The sequence below is a fragment of the Podarcis filfolensis genome, assembly GCF_964270895.1.
Source record: "Podarcis filfolensis genome assembly, chromosome: W".
Classification (NCBI taxonomy): domain Eukaryota; kingdom Metazoa; phylum Chordata; class Lepidosauria; order Squamata; family Lacertidae; genus Podarcis; species Podarcis filfolensis.
Window position 1 is genome coordinate 28,091,331 of NC_139619.1, and position 16,399 is coordinate 28,107,729.

The following is a 16,399-nucleotide window of genomic DNA, read 5'->3' on the forward strand; positions in this document are numbered from 1 at the left end:
AGTTCTTTGTTCTTTTAAAAGTGAAAGTAACCAAGCACTTTAGTCCTCTGTGTTTCCCTCCGTTACATCAAAGACCTCAAACTTCTTCAATCTTAACTTTCTGCTCTCCCTTTCTAGCTTTAGCAGCCTTAATACTTTGTAGCTTCTTAAAGAGTTACTTTTAAATAAAGTTCTGGGAGAGAAAGAAAACAGTAACTGCCAGTGGCAACTCACTTTCCCTTTCCAGCTCTGCGCGCTGCGTTGCATCTGTCCTGATTCCAGATGACAGCTGAACTCCAACTTTTCTCTTTATGTTTCGAATCCTTCCTTATTTTGTTGCTATAAAATTATAATCCAATTTGGTCCGAATTTCTTCTATTTGAGAATGGAGTGCTTCTCTTGCAAGCTCGGGGCTTCGCTATTCGGGTGTAGAAAATGGCTTCCCGTAGCCCGCAGCCCCGCTCTGCCATTCTCTTCGCTCCTTTTGGAGTTACCTGACGGCCGGGCGGGCTGCTCCTGGCTTCGCTGGGAACCTGTCACTCCGGATATCCCCCCAGAGATTAAATTTGGGGGCTACTGCGCCCTGTAGCTCCCCTTATCACCCGAAATAGCGCAGGATTCTCCTCACGGAAAAATCCTCACTTGCGGCAGGATCGCGCTCCACCGGAAGGACTTCTGGGTTGGCGCCTCCGGACAATGGCGGAATTCCTCTGATCGGGAGGAATTTGCTTTGTGGAAACTAGGGTCTGGCCACCACGGCGAAGGCGGGGACCCACCAAAAATCACAGGCGGGAGAAGCCTGTGAACGTGGGATTCGGCTGGCACCTTTTGCACCTCCCCTACTCACAGGGAAACCCGGTTTCGGGGATCCGGAGCGACGTGGGGTGAGTGGCACGGTGCTTTGAATCGACTGCTTTTTTCACGGAGTGAAGCCGCATTGCTGTTGCCGGAGAGCGCTGACTTTTTCCTGTGGACAATTTGATCTTAAAACAACTACCCGTGAGTAGAACAGAAAATTGGATTTTTAAATGTCTTAATTTGGCACCGAAACGGGGAGGTTCTAAACAGGAAGTCCGCCTTCCCCTTTTGTAAATAGACTGAAGCAAAGAGGCTGCAAGCTAAAGTCTTGGAAAGTCCTTTGTAAAGGGTTAAACTTCCATCGGCTAAAATCAGTAAACCCCCCTTGGAGGCAGGAGAAGAGGGGGGGAATTTTGGACCGCGCAAGCCTGCAGGAGAGAGAGTGAAGAAAGTTAAATTACCACCGCTCTGAACCTGGAAACGGGCTGCTAGCTAGTTTGACATTTTTGAAAAGTTCATTGACTCTGAACAAAATGTATGTTGACAGATAGTTAAATAAGAGAAATACATTGTTTCCATTGTCTCCTTCTGCGTTTAAAAAGGAGTAAAAGTAACTGAAAATTGAAACTGATTTTATTGCTTGAACTGTGCTTAAAAGGATTGATACAAATAGAAATTGTTTCCCTCTAGAGGGAGCCTTTGATTTTTTTTTAAAGATATTTATTAAGGTTTTACAAAGAACAGAGATTTACAGAATAAAAAAAAAGACAGAAAAAAAGAAAAATACAAAATACAAAAAATACAAAGATACATAGAAGAGAAAAAAAGAAAATACAAAATACAAAAAGCGAATCCATTTTTTGATATCTTTAAGCTCATTTGCTTATTTCCTTGACCTCCTCACACCTCCCCTTTTTGTATTCCCATTTACATAATCAATTCAGCAAGTCCTTACCCTCTTTCATTTATTTTAACTCAATATCATAACATATTATAACTCTATATTTTCATCCATTTATCAGTTCATTTTTGCATATTCTTATTAACTTTTGTTGCTGAATACCACTTTTTGCCAATCCAAACATAATTTTAACATTCATTAATTTTACAATTTTTCTGAAGATAGTCTTTAAATTTTTTCCAGTCTTCCTCCACCACCTCTTCTCCCAAGTCTCGGATTCTGCCAGTCCTAGAGGGAGCCTTTGAAACTGTTACAAGAGTTGAGCTGGGGGAATCTCCAGCTGCAAGATAAAAAATCGTGAGAACCAGGGATTGACCTTGGATCGGTAAGAATGTCGACAGAAGAAGCCTTAGCGATTGCATTATGCAAGATAAGTGACTCATTGGAACAGCTCCATAAGAAGACGGATGCGATGACTATTAAAATTGATAACTTGGGACAAAAAGTGACTAATTTGGGACAAAAAGTGAATATCTATACAGAAACTACTCAGGAATCGACACGGGAATCTACTTTGACACGGCAAATTGTGGAGAAGGCAAGGGAGAAAGTTGTTGTTGTTGAACCTAAAGTAATACAATTGGAAAAGGAGAGAGCCCCAGCTTCACAGAGGCAATTTGATGAATATAAGTTGTTGCTGTTGCTTTCCATGACTGAATTTAGAGAAAGTCAGATTTTGAAGATTGGAGCCCTGCTTGGACTGGAGAAGGAAAGTTGGATAGATCCCCCCATGCAGGGATGTATTGACATTTGGGACCTGGACTTGGGTCAGGAGGAGATTGGAGTTGTGGGGACCTTCAGATTTGGATGGATTTTGAAACACGTCCTGAAATATCTTTTGGATTTCAGTTTTAACTATGGAGATTTGGCTGAACTGCCGAGAAGGAATAAAAACATTGCTAAGTCGGAGCTTCCCCGAGACTTACTCTTCAGCATCAAAGGAAGGAAATTAAGAACAAGATCAGCAGAAGACAAAGTAAAGTGCATGTATAAATATGAAGAAGATCCACAGAAGGGACTTGGAATAAGAGAAGAGCCTCGGACAGAAGATCACCAGGTTGATGGACCATATGGAATTGACGGAAAGGACTGGCAGAATCCGAGACCAGGGAGAAGAGACGGTGGAAGAAGATTGGAAAAAGTTTAAAGTTTATTTATAGAAATATTGCAAAATTAATGAGTGTTAGAAAAATGTTGGAATGAAATTACATGGCTTTAGTAGAAATGTTATAAGGAGTTAAGCATTAATCAGTATTACAGTATTAATGGAAAATAAGGTTAAAATAAGTTAAGAAAATTATATGACAGAAAATAGTGAAAGATGGAAAGGAATTGCTGAAATAATTAATAGAAGTGGAATACAAAAAGGGAGGTGAGAGGAGGTCGATGAAACGAGGGAATGAAAGATAGGGCATTGAAATGGTATGATGTATGTTTTTAAATTGTTGTTGCTTTGTTTTATTTAGCCTAATGTCTTAATGTTCTGTATTGTTTATATATTGTATTGTATTGTATTTTCTTTCTTTTTTTTGTTTTTTCCTCCCCCCTTTTTTTTCCTTCTCTTTTTCCTCTTTTTTGTAAGGTTTAAAAGTAATAAATATTATTTTTTAAAAAACAACTTTTCTCTTTATGTTTCGAATCCTTCCTTATTTTGTTGCTATAAAATTATAATCCAATTTGGTCCGAATTTCTTCTATTTGAGAATGGAGCGCTTCTCTTGCAAGCTCGGGGCTTCGCTATTCGGGTGTAGAAAATGGCTTCCCGTAGCCCGCAGCCCTTCTCTTTGCTCCTTTTGGAGTTACCTGACGGCCGGGTGGGCTGCTCCTGGCTTCGCTGGGAACCTGTCACTCCGGATATCCCCCCAGAGATTAAATTTGGGGGCTACTGCGCCCTGTAGCTCCCCTTATCACCCGAAATAGCGCAGGATTCTCCTCACGGAAAAATCCTCGCTTGCGGCAGGATCGCGCTCCACCGGAAGTCCTTTTCTAGAGCCTTTGCTATGCTTTCCTTTGGGTTTTCCACCATTAACACTAAATCATCAGCAAATGCCTTTATTTTATATATTTTCTCCCCTATGGATATTCCATGTATTTCTTGATCTAGTCTGATTTCTTGATTTAGTATTTCCAAAACCAAAATGAATATTAATGGTGAAAGTGGGCACCCTTGTCTGGTACCCTTCTGTAATTTATAATAATAATAATAATAATAATAATAATAATAATAATAATAATAATTTATTATTTATACCCCGCCCATCTGGCTGAGTTTCCCCAGCCACTCTTGGAGGCTCCCAATCAAGTATTAAAAACAATACAGCATTAAATATTAAAAACTTCCCTGAACAGGGCTGCCTTCAGATGTCTTCTAAAGATAGGATTGAGGAGATTTCACCCCTCCCATATCAAAGAATCTGCTGATGTTCTCTGCTGATTTTCCAGAGAGGAGGGGGCGGTTTCTGCTCTCTACTGATTCCGTTCCAGCCTCACATCAAAGAGAGAGAGAGACTGAGTGTTAGAGAGAGATCGTGTGTATAGATAAGGTTGCTGCTAAGAACAGCTGCAGACACTCAGTGCAGTTCAGCATTTTCGTTTAGACCTCATTTAGCTCTGTATATAGTTATGTATTATAGTTATAGATAGAATAAAGAAGATATTCTACATAGCTGCTCTCCGAGTCGTTTATGCTCTGCTGTACTCTGCTGTACTCTGCTGTGCGACGACTGTCTTCTTGTTGGAGTGAATCCGGTGCTCACAACTCTAAGCTGTGTGTCCACAGCACTTAGACCTGTTCCTGTGCAGAAGGTGGTCTCTGGAAGTGCTACCCAGCTTACCTAGCCCAGTCGGGGCTGAAGTGTATGAGTCCAGTTGGTGGCACTGGCTCAAGGGCGATGCTGACAAGGATAGCTACTTATTTCCTTCACATCTGAAGGGAGGGTGTTCCACAGGGTGGGTGCCACTACCGAGAATGCCCTCTGTCTGGTTTCCTGTAACCTTACTTCTCGCAATGAGGGAACCGCCAGAAGGCCCTCTGCGCTGGATCTCAGTGTCCGGGCTGAGCGATGGGGGTGGAGACGCTCCTTCAGATATACTGGGCCAAGGCCGTTTAGGGCTTTAAAGGTCAGCACCAACACTTTGAATTGTGCTCGGAAACGTACTGGGAGTCAATGCAGATCTCTCAGAACCGGTGTTATGTGGTCCCGGCGGCCACTCCCCGTCACCAGTCTAGCTGCCACATTCTGGATTAATTGCAGTTTCTGGGTCACCTTAAAAGGTAGCCCCATGTAGAGCGCATTACAGTAGTCCAAGTGGGAGATAACTAGAGCATGCACCACTCTGGTGAGACAGTCCACGGGCAGGTAGGGTCTTAGCCTGCGTACCAGGTGGAGCTGGTAGACAGCTGCCCTGGACACAGAATTAACCTGCACCTCCATGGACAGCTGTGAGTCCAAAATGACTCCCAGGCTGCGCACCTGGTCCTTCAGGGGCACAGTTACCCCATTCAGGACCAGGGAATCCCCCACACCCGCCTGCCCCCTGTCCCCCAAAAACAGTACTTCTGTCTTTTCAGGATTCAACCTCAATCTGTTAGCCGCCATCCATCCTCCAACCGCCTCCAGGCACTCACACAGGACCTTCACCGCCTTCACTGGTTCTGATTTAAAGGAGAGGTAGAGCTGGGTGTCATCTGCATACTGATGAATACCCAGCCCAAACCCCCTGATGATCTCTCCCAGCGGCTTCATATAGATATTAAAAAGCATGGGGGAGAGGACGGAACCCTGAGGCACCCTACAAGTGAGAGCCCAGGGGTCTGAACACTCATCCCCCACCACCACTTTCTGGACACGGCCCAGGAGAAAGGAGCGGAACCAGTGTATAACAGTACCCCCAGGTCCCAGCCCCCAGCCCCTCTAGACGGTCCAGAAGGATGTTATGGTCGATGGTATCAAACACCGCTGAGAGATCACGCAACTAGGAAATAGCTCTCACCTTTGTCCCTAGCCTGCCGGAGATCATCAACCAGCGCGACCAAGGCCGTTTCAGTTCCATGGTGAGGCCTGAATCCTGATTGGAAGGGATCCAAATGGTCCGCATCCTCCAGGCATGCCTGGAGTTGTTCGGCAACCACCTACTCAGTCACCTTGCCCAAGAATAGTAAATTTGAGACTGGGCGATAGTTGGCCACACTGGCTGGGTCTAAATATGTTTTTTTAAGAAGCGGTTTAATGACCGCCTCTTTCAGGGGGTCTGGGAAGGCTCCCTTCACAGAGGGAAGCATTCACCACCCCGCAGAGCCCATCGCCCAGCCCTTCCCGGCTCGCTTTTATCAGCCAGGATGGGCAAGGATCAAGGAGACAGGTGGTCGGTTTCACTTGTCCAAGCAGCCTGTCCACATCCTCAGAGGTAACAGATTGGAATTGATCCCATGTAACAGGACTAGACAGAACTCTAGCACTCTCCCGCCCTGGCCCTGCTCCCACGGTGGAATCTACCTCCTTCTGAATCTGAGCGACTTTATCTGCAAAAAACTTTGCAAAAGCATTGCAAGAGATCTTGGGGTCCCTACCAGGCCCCGATGGTGCAGGTGGTTCCGATAGATTGCGAACCACCTGAAAAAGTCTCCTGCTGCTGTTTTCTGCAGATGCAATGGAGGCGGCGAAGAAGGCCCTCTTCGCCGTCGCCATTGCCACTTGGTAGGCTCGACGTTGAGCTCTAGCCCGTGTCCGGTCTGATTCAGAGTGAGTTTTCCACCACTGGCGCGCTAGCCGTCTCAACAATGGTTTCATCGCCCTCAGCTCTGGGGAAAACCACGGGGCTGTCCAGGCTCCGTGCAATCGGAGAGGGCGTTTCAAAGCCAGACAGTCAATAGCCCTTGTTAACTCCGCAATCCAGCGGGCCACCAGGGAATCAGCTCAGAGGCCATCAACTTGGGATAAAACATCCCCTACCACTCTCTGGAAACCAATTGGATCCATTAAGTAGCGGGGGCGGACCATCCAAATCGGTCCCACCTCCCTGCAGAGGGGAAGGGTCGCGGAGAAGTCCAGTTGCACCAGGAAGTGATCTGACCATGGCACTTCTTTTGTTTCGCTTTTAGTTAGTGTCAGATCACCAGCATCCGTAGAGGTAAACACCAAGTCTAAGGCATGTCCGCGGCAATGAGTTGGGCCAAACTTATTCAGGGACAGCCCCATGGAGGCCATGCTTTCCATGAAGTTCCAAGCGGCCCCTTGTAAGGTCGTGTCGGCATGGATGTTAAAATCCCCCAGGACAACCAAGCTAGGTGTCTCCAGGAGAATATCCGCCATGACCTGAAGCAGCTCAGGCAGGGAATCCTTGGTGCAGCGGGGAGGTCGGTACACCAATAGGAATCCTGTACTGCCCCTAGTGCCCAACTTCCAGAACATGCACTCAGAAAACTGGGTCTTCCCAATAGGACGCCTGGTGCAGACTAACAACTTCCTAAAAATCACTGCAACCCCCCCTCCCCGCCCACATGACCTGGGTTGCTGTGCGTAAGAGAAACCTGCTGGACAAGCAGCGGCAAGGACAGGCCCATCTGCTTCCTCCAACCAGGTCTCTGTCACACATGCCAGGTCAAATCCTCCATCCACAATCAGGTCGTGGATGGCAGTGGTTTTATTCATCATTGACCTGGCATTGCACAGCAACACTTTCAGGTCATGTGGGTTTCCCTTGCTGATTCCAGTATCCTTCCGGTCAGGACCAGACCTGCAGGCAGGGATAGTCCTCAAACAACGACTTACTCTGCCTCCTCGGTAATGACATGGTCTGGTCTTAGCGTAACTCCTCCTGCTGCCTGTGTTCACTGAGATCGGGTGTCCCAATACATTCCCCCCTGTGGAACCTGCCCCAGCCATTCTATTGGCTGAGGCCCACTCCCAGGCAACCCTGACCCATCCCCTTAAAAGGCAAAATACAACCTATACAATAACTTAACAGAATAATAAAAATAGGAGCAAAGCAAGAAACAATAGTGCTAAAATTAAACTACTCCCCACCCTGACTAAATACTTATCCAACCCCAAGCAGAACTAAAACAATAAAATTATAGAATATTATAAAAAATAACAACCACCATTTAAAGTGCAGCAAATTAAAAGCACTTAAAACATTTAAAACCATTTTGTCACTTGCTGCAGGGAGCTGCTCAGGCCTCTAAACTGTGGTGAGTGCAGGCTCCGCCCCCTAGGCCGGATGGAGTTGGCAGGAAAGGGAGTGGTCCACCCAGCACTCACGAGAGCAGCAGCAGTGTCCTGGAGGCCTTGATGGAGGCCCTCAAGCTGTGGTGGTGAGTGCAGGCCCCGCCCCCTAGGCCAGATGGAGTTGGCAGGAAAGGGGGCGGTCCACCCAGCACTCACCAGAGCAGCAGCAGCAGTGTCCTGGAGGCCTTGATGGAGGCCCTCAAGCTGCTGCTTGAGTCATATCATTATTTATTATTATATTTGCTTCTTGTTGTTCATAGATTGCTTTTAACCCTCTTATAAGTTGGTCTCCCATGTTCATCTGGTCTAATAATATTTTTAGAAATTTCCATGAAACTTTGTCAAATGCCTTTTCCGCGTCCACAAATACAAAGGCTACCTTCTTACTCGGTTTCATGTCTAAATACTCGATCATATCGATCACTGTTCTTATATTATCAGTCATTTTCCTGCCCGGCAAGAACCCTGCCTGCTCTTTGTTTATACAATCCTGCAAAACTGTCTTTAATCTTGTTGCCAATATTTGTGCATAAATCTTGTAATCATTATTTAGTAATGATATTGGTCTATAATTGGTTATGAACTCTTTATTTTGTCCTTGTTTCGGGATTACTACTATGTGAGCCTGCTTCCAGGTATTGGGAATCTTCCCGTCTTCTAGTATTCTATTTAAAAGTATCTTCATAGGTGATAATAGTGGTTCTTCTAATTTTTTGTAATGTATTGCGGTAAGACCGTCCGGACCTGGGGATTTTCCCAATTTCATCTTAATTATCGCTTGATGTAGCTCTGTCGTGGTTATTGGGGAGTTTGGGTCTTGAATCTTTTCTTTCTTAATTTTAGGTATAGCCTTTCCACATAAATACTCTTTTATTTCATCCTCTGTCTCATTTCCTGCTTTATATAGCTTATTATAATATTTTATAAAGCACTTATTAACTTCCTTGGGATTATCTAAAGTTCTCCCTTCTTCCACTATTTTATCAATTATTTTTTCCTTTTGTCTCTTTTTCAATTGCCAGGCTAGCATCTTTCTGGGTTTATTTGCAAATTCGAACGACCTTTGTTTCATCCATTTAATATTATCCTCTATTTCACTATTTAATATTGCTGAAGCCTGGGTTTGTAATATTTTTAGTTTTTGGTTTATTAATGTGAGGAGAACCTGAGCTTACAGGGTTAAACAGCTCAGAGTGTACGTCCTGCCTACTGTAGGGTGGGGAGAGACTCTGCGTCACTTCCGAGAGTCTCAGCCCTTTGTTCTCTCTACTTTCGCTTTTGAGAGAAACAGACGTGTTTTCACGATGCTGCGTGCTGTGTTAGACAATGGATAGAATCTGCTGTAAATAAAGCTGCTTATAGTTATTAGAACCCTGTGTGGGACTCTGTTTTAAGCACACGGAAGCACAGAAGACAGCAGCTTTCTCTGAACGCTGCAAACTCTGCTATTTTGCTCAGAGCATCGGTATGTGGACTTTGGAATGCAGAGGCCTGGCAGCAAGAGCGGGCCAGACGCCAGGCTTATCTGGGCAATAAATCTTCTCAATTAATTCCATTTTTGGTTGTTTTGTTAATAATTTTGTTTTGTTAATAATTTTTCATTTATTCCTATTTCTTTCCTTATTTGTTCTAGTTTTTGCTCTCTGAGATATGGATATGCTCGTACCCCTTCCAATCTGCGCCTCATCCCGAGGGACGAGGGTAGGGTGAGCAAGGATTACTCACCTCCGTCACTGGTGTTGTGCAATGCCAGGTCTATAGGCAACAAAACCGCCACCCTGAGAGATTTCTTTACCTCGCAGGGGGTCAACCTGGCTTGTGTGACAGAGACCTGGGTGCGCGAAGGGGAAACAGTTACCTTACGAGAGATGGCGCCCCCGGGTTTCTCCGTCCTCCACCAGTCACGGACTGTGGGCCGGGACGGAGGGGTGGCATTATTAATCCGGGAAGATTCTCCTTTCAGGACTCTACCATCGCCATCGATCCCCGGCATTGAATGTGTTGGCCTAGTGTGGGGCTCCAAGGTGAGCTTGGCTGTCTGGCTGGTGTACCGGCCACCTAGCGCACCAGCAGCCACCCTGTCAGGCCTCCTGGAGGCGGTGCCCGGCTGGGCCTTGGAGTTCCCTAACCTATTGGTATTGGGGGACTTCAACATCCATGCTGATGCCACTCCCTCCTCACAGGCTCTGGACCTGGTGTCTTCCATGGCGACACTAGGGCTCTCCCAGTTTGTTTCGGGCCCCACACATCAAGCAGGCCACACGCTGGATTTGATCTTTGGCGTAGGTATAGATGTGATCATGTCTCCTTCGATGAAGGTGCCATGGTCTGATCACTACGCTCTGAAAGCCAGGATTGATTTTCCACCCCCACCCTGCTTAGGTGGCGAGCCGATTTGGGCTCGCCCGCAGAGGCTGATGGACCCTGATAGATTCCGCCAAGCCTTGCGGGACCTTGCTCCCCCTGGCGACTCATTGACTGAGCTTGTTGAGGGCTGGAATATCCAGCTCCTGGCAGCCATCGATGAGATCGCACCTAAGCGCCCTCTGCGACCCCGCAGAAACCAGGCTCCCTGGTTTACCAAGGAGCTCCGGAAAATGAAGCGGGACCTCAGACGGCTAGAGCGAGTATGGCAGGGTGCCCGCGACGGAGCTTCAATAACATCTTATAGGGCTTTTATGAAAACATACGAGATGGCGGTGAAGGCTGCTAAGAAGTCTTACTTCTCGGCCTCCATTGCATCCACTAGCTCTCACCCAGCGCAATTATTTAGTATAATTAGGTCTTTAACGTCCCTTGAGGGACAGCCAAATTTAAATAACAATTTGACACACAGCTGTGAGGCATTTGCGAGCTTTTTTGCAGAGAAGGTCTTGTTGCTCCGCCATGACCTCCCTGCCAATTTGGATGCAATAAAGGAACTGGAGGCCCCTCGACTGTCCTCGGGTCCAGTATTCGACCACTTCGACTGGATATCCCCAGCCGATGTGGACAGACTCCTCCGAGCTGGAAAGCCCACCACCTGTCCTCTCGACCCGTGCCCGTCTTGGCTGATTAGAGCGTGTCCAGACGAGGTGCGGGCCCTCCAGGGGGATATCATCAATTTGTCCCTTGGCACGGGGACATTCCCAGGGGAACTGAAGGAGGCAGTGGTGCGCCCGCTCTTAAAGAAAACATCATTAGATAATTTAGATCTATCCAATTACCGCCCGGTTTCGAATCTTCCGTTCCTGGGTAAGGTGATTGAGAGAGCGGTTGCTGAACAGTTTGGTGGGTTTCTGGATGAAACATCGGCTCTGGATCCATTCCAGTCCGGCTTCCGCGCTGGTCATGGGACCGAGACGGCTCTCGTTGCCCTAACAGATGATCATCGTAGACAGCTGGATCGAGGCGGGTCGGGGCTGCTGATTCTTCTAGATCTGTCAGCAGCTTTCGACATGGTCGATCACGAACTCCTGGACCACCGCCTTGCCGACGTGGGGATCCAGGGCACAGTCCTTCAATGGCTGCGCTCGTTTCTCTCTGGTCGGGGACAGAGGGTGGCGCTTGGGGGGGAATTGTCATCGCGCCACTCCTTGGTGTGTGGAGTACCTCAGGGTGCGATACTCTCCCTGATGCTTTTCAACATCTTTATGCGCCCCCTTGCCCAGCTTGTCCGGAGTTTTGGGCTGGGTTGCCATCAGTATGCTGATGACACCCAACTCTATCTGTTGATGGATGGCCATCCTGACTCAGCCCCAGACACACTGACCAGATGTTTGGAAGCTGTGGCTGGATGGTTACGTGGGAGCTGGTTGAAGCTAAATCCTTCGAAGACAGAGGTCCTGTGGCTGGGACGGGACGATATGGGATTGGGGGGGCAACTCCCATCTCTTGCAGGGGCGCAATTAGTGCCAGCACCGACCGTTAAGAGTTTGGGTGTAATCTTTGACACTTTCCTTTCCATGGAGGCGCAGATTGCAGCTATAACAAAGGCGGCATTTTTCCATCTCCGCCAAGCTAAGCAGTTGGCTCCTTACCTCTCTCGCCCTGACCTAGCCACTGTGATCCACGCGACGGTCACCTCCAGACTGGATTATTGTAACTCGCTCTACGTGGGGCTGCCCTTGAGACTGACCCAGAAACTCCAGCGGGTGCAGAATGCTGCAGCGAGACTCCTTACGGGGTCTTCGCTGCGAGATCACATTCACCCGGTGCTATACCAGCTGCACTGGCTCCCGGTGGAGTACAGGATCAGGTTTAAGGTGCTGGTTTTAACCTTTAAAGCCCTATACGGCCTAGGACCCTCGTACCTACGGGACCGCCTCTCCTGGTATGTCCCACAGAGGAACTTACGGTCTTCAAATAAAAACATCTTGAAGGTCCCAGGCCACAGAGAAGTTAGGGTGGCCTCAACTAGAGCCAGGGGTTTTTTGGCTGTGGCTCCGATCTGGTGGAACACTCTGTCACAAGAGACTAGGGCCCTGCGGGACTTGACATCTTTCCACAAGGCCTGCAAGACAGAGCTGTTCCACCAGGCCTTTGGCCAGGGCACAGCCTGACTCCCTCCCTCGGCAATGTTCGCGGAGCTCTGGCCCCATGGTTGCCAGTGGCTTGATTTGAATTAATTTTATAATGAATGATTTTAGAGTGTTGTGTTGTGTTGTGTTGCATTTTTGTACTGTTTTATTGTTGTTAGCTGCCCTGAGCCCGGCTTCGGCTGGGGAGGGCAGGATATAAATAAAAAATTTTATTTTTATTTTTATTTTTATTTTTATTCCAATGGTTTCATTGAGTAAATAAAAAAGAAAAGAAAAAGAAAAGAAAACTCAGAAGTTTGTGGATTTTGATATTATATTTTTTTCCAGTCTCTCTCTCCCCCCCCTTAATACCCGCTTGTCTCTCTATACTTCTTGTGGTGTCTGCATTGTTTCTTCTCGCTCCAATGTTGAATCTCCAGTTAGTTCTTTTTTGTACTTCCTCCAGAATTTTTCCAACTCGTCCACTGATCTAAAAGTTTTTCTTCTGTCCTAATATGTAAATGTGATACCCTCAGGAAATTCCCACTAGAATCTAATCAAATTCTTCTTGAGTGCTTCTGTTACTGTCTTATAGTTCTGCCTTTTTCTCAAAATTCTTTTTGGGATTTCCTTAAATATTTTGATAGGTCTGTCATCTATTATTAGCTTCACTTGGCCCTTTTGCTGTAATATTTTGTCCTTTAGAGTCTTGAATTGAAAAAAATTAAACAATCTCCTGGCCCTTTATAAGTGTCTGATCTTTCTGATTTGATCCTGAAAATTTTATCGATATCCATTAGCATCTCTTCTACTTCTACTCCCAACCAGTTTGCAATCTCCTGTGATAATTTCTCTTGAATTTGCTAATCATGAGTTTGTGGGACGCCTCGGACACGGAGAACCATCTCCTTCTGACGCATTTCCATCAATGATATATCATCGAGTATCTCTTCATGGGCTCTCTTTAAGTCGTTTATTTCTTCCTTCATTAAACCTTGTGATTTTTTAATGTCCTTATTTTCATTTTCCAATTTCTTCGTCATTTCCTATTGTTTGGTGGTTTTACTCTTGAGTTCTTGTACAGATTTATCCAGTTCTTTATTTTTAAGTGAGAGGTCGCTTATTTGTGTTGTTAAGTCTATTATTAGCTTTGAGTTTTGTTGGATGTTGCCAGCTAATATGTCCAGCTTATCATTCAAGCTCTTTTCCATCCCCATTATAAGGTCTTTTATGTCAGCATTGGGGTCCGTTTCGGCTGTTGATTGTCTTCTCACTTGTAGTCCTGACCCAGATGTCAGTGTAGTTTGGTATTTTTTAGAACCCATATTTGTCTTCTTCCTTTTGGTTCTGATCTAAATGTCTTTACTTCAGTCCAAGAATATTATATTTCTAAACTTTGAAAATGTTCTGTTTATACTCTATATTTCAGTCGTTTTATTCCATCTGTTGGGATTGAAAGTCAGTTAAGATTCTGGTGGTTTTTCACTATGTCGTTACCAGTTCATCTCAAATATTTATTTTTTTTAATCAGAGTTTTAATATAAATTTAGTTGAATATTTTATTTTATTTACTTTGGCAATTGTCAGAGAACAATTCCTTCGCAGTACTTAAAATCCATCTTAAGAACTTATTTTCTAGAAGCTGAGCTTGCTATTTCAGTTATCCTTTCATGTGTAGTTAGTTTTCTTTATGGTTGTGTTTCAAACCTGTGTCTTTGCAGAATTTTTTAAATTGTGGGAGTAATTTTATTTTCCGCCACTAGATGGTGAGATTTTCCAATTTACTTGAGAGGTGGTCCTTCTTGTTTTGTTCTGCTAACCTCTCTTTATTCCAGTGACTGTTTCCGCCACTATTCTTCTTCCGTCTTTTTTCCCTTCTGAGGGTGATGACTCACACTCCCCCCCAGCTCCATTTTCGCCAGCTGCTTTCTTCCCTATTGTCGTCTTTTTCCTCCTTCTTTCTCTCCCTTCATATATCTCTTCTTCTTCCCTTTCACTTCTTTATCTTTATCTTTATCTTCCCACCGTTGCCTGGTCTTCAAATCTTTCCTACTCCTTCTCTTCTCCACTGTATCCTCCACGTTCCTCCCCCTCCTTCTTTCCCCCCCCACTCACCCCTTTGTTTTACGCTGGTCTCCTTCTCAATGGCCACTGCTTTGTTGTCACCGCTGCTGCTGCATGCTGTTTCAGCTCCTTGTCTCTCTCAACAGAGCATCACCCTGTAGAAGCAGGTACTCGGTATGTCTCAGTTTTTATTTTCCGCCTCTTTACAAGGCTTATTTTCCACAACTTGCTAAGTCTCAGAACGCTGAAGCTCCTCTCTCAATTAGCTTTACTGTCTTTTATAATATTAAGTTAGTCCGTACTCCTTTTATTTTAATTTAAACCAACGTTGTTACCATCTTCCTTCATGAGTACTCTTGATTTTACAGTTTTAGTTTGGAGCAGCCTAGTGCTTTCTCATTCGGGTCTAAGGGGCGTCTCACGGTCGGGTGTGCGATCTTTCTGCTCTGAGGTTCTTCCACCTTCCTCCACTTTTGTGCTGGAATGGCAGAAAACCCCTTTGTGCGCTGCTTGGATCTATTTTTTCCAGTCTGGAACCTCCTCTCAGACCTCTTCAGGGTTTGTGTCGCCCTCGCTTCCCCATCCTTTTATCCTGTACCCATGACTGGGAGCACTCTTACTGCAGCAAAGCACTTTCCTCAACCCGTCACTGAGCGCACCACGCCAGGAAGTCTTATCGAGAGTTCTTAAAGTGGAAACGGGGAGATTGTAAAATTAAAACAAGGGTTTTTTCTTTTACACTTAATAAAAGAGGGCTGGGGTGTTGTTTATGGCTTCTTTTTCCGGGGAGGGGGGATTTTTGATGTTGCTGATGTTAATTTTTAATTTCTTTAGTTTGGATTATATGATTTACATGGAATCTTATTATTTATGTGGATTTTTTTCCAATTTCGTTGTGTACTTTTTGATATTTTGTTCATTGTTTATGACTAGTTTTGTTATGTTTGCAGTTATGTAATATTTTATTTTTTTGTAAGCTGCCTTGCACATGGTTTGAAATTTGGAAAGGCAGCATACAAATAAATGATTGATTGATTGATTGATTGAGAGATTCTAGTTGGAAATGAAGACTTGGGATATGGAAGAGTGTAAGACGGGTTTTGAGATACAATTGTGCACATCATGTGATATCAAAAATGTACAAACTGTTGTTGAAATCCTAAATGGAAGAGGAACAGATTAAAAAAATGCATGATTAAAGGAGCAATATTTTTTCATTTTTTTGGTTATACTGTACAGTTGGAATAGTGGTAACATATGTAGACTAAAGGGTTAACATATACATTGAGTTATGACTTAAAATAGACTATATATATATATATATATATATATATATATATATATATATATATATATATTGCTGGTATCTAACTCCCGAGAAGTTATTTAGAATATATGAAAATATGCCAAATGTTTGTTGGAAATGTCAAGAAGATGAAGGGACATTTTCTAATGCTTGATGGACATGTGAAATAGCTAAAAACATATGGGATACAAATACAAACATTGATACAGAGGATTTTGAAGGTTAATATTCAATTGTTGGGACTTACTGATATACAGAAAGCCTTTCCTGACTCTATAGCGCTGCAGCAGCTCCCAGCCAAGTGCTAGGAAATGTTCCCCAGCAGATGCCATGCTAGGAGGTCCTGCACCACTGGGTTTTTCAGGTATTCAGAGAAATTGTGGATTTTAGGACTTAGAAATGGATCAGTAGCTTTATTTGGCACTGCCAGAAAAGACTGCTCCTGCAAATTCTGTTTCTAACGCATATAATAATTTAATAATAATAATTTGTGATTATTTCTACCTCGCCCATCTGGCTGGGTTTCCCCAGCCACTCTGGGCGGCTTCCAGCAAAAGATTAAA

At 44.9% G+C, this 16,399-nt stretch overlaps 1 long non-coding RNA gene across 2 annotated transcripts in view; it reads left to right on the forward strand.

Moving 5' to 3' along the window:
* Positions 1–16,399, forward strand: part of LOC310753875 — a 414,572-nt gene that overhangs the window by 257,634 nt on the left and 140,539 nt on the right. Inside the window, exon 3 of one of the 2 annotated variants that reach the window (XR_014543480.1) lies at positions 7,178–7,470. The exons of the other annotated variant lie outside the window; for it this stretch is intronic. This is a non-coding gene — a long non-coding RNA (uncharacterized lncRNA). Of the gene's footprint in view, positions 1–7,177; positions 7,471–16,399 lie in introns of those variants that run through there. 2 annotated transcript variants of the gene reach the window in all.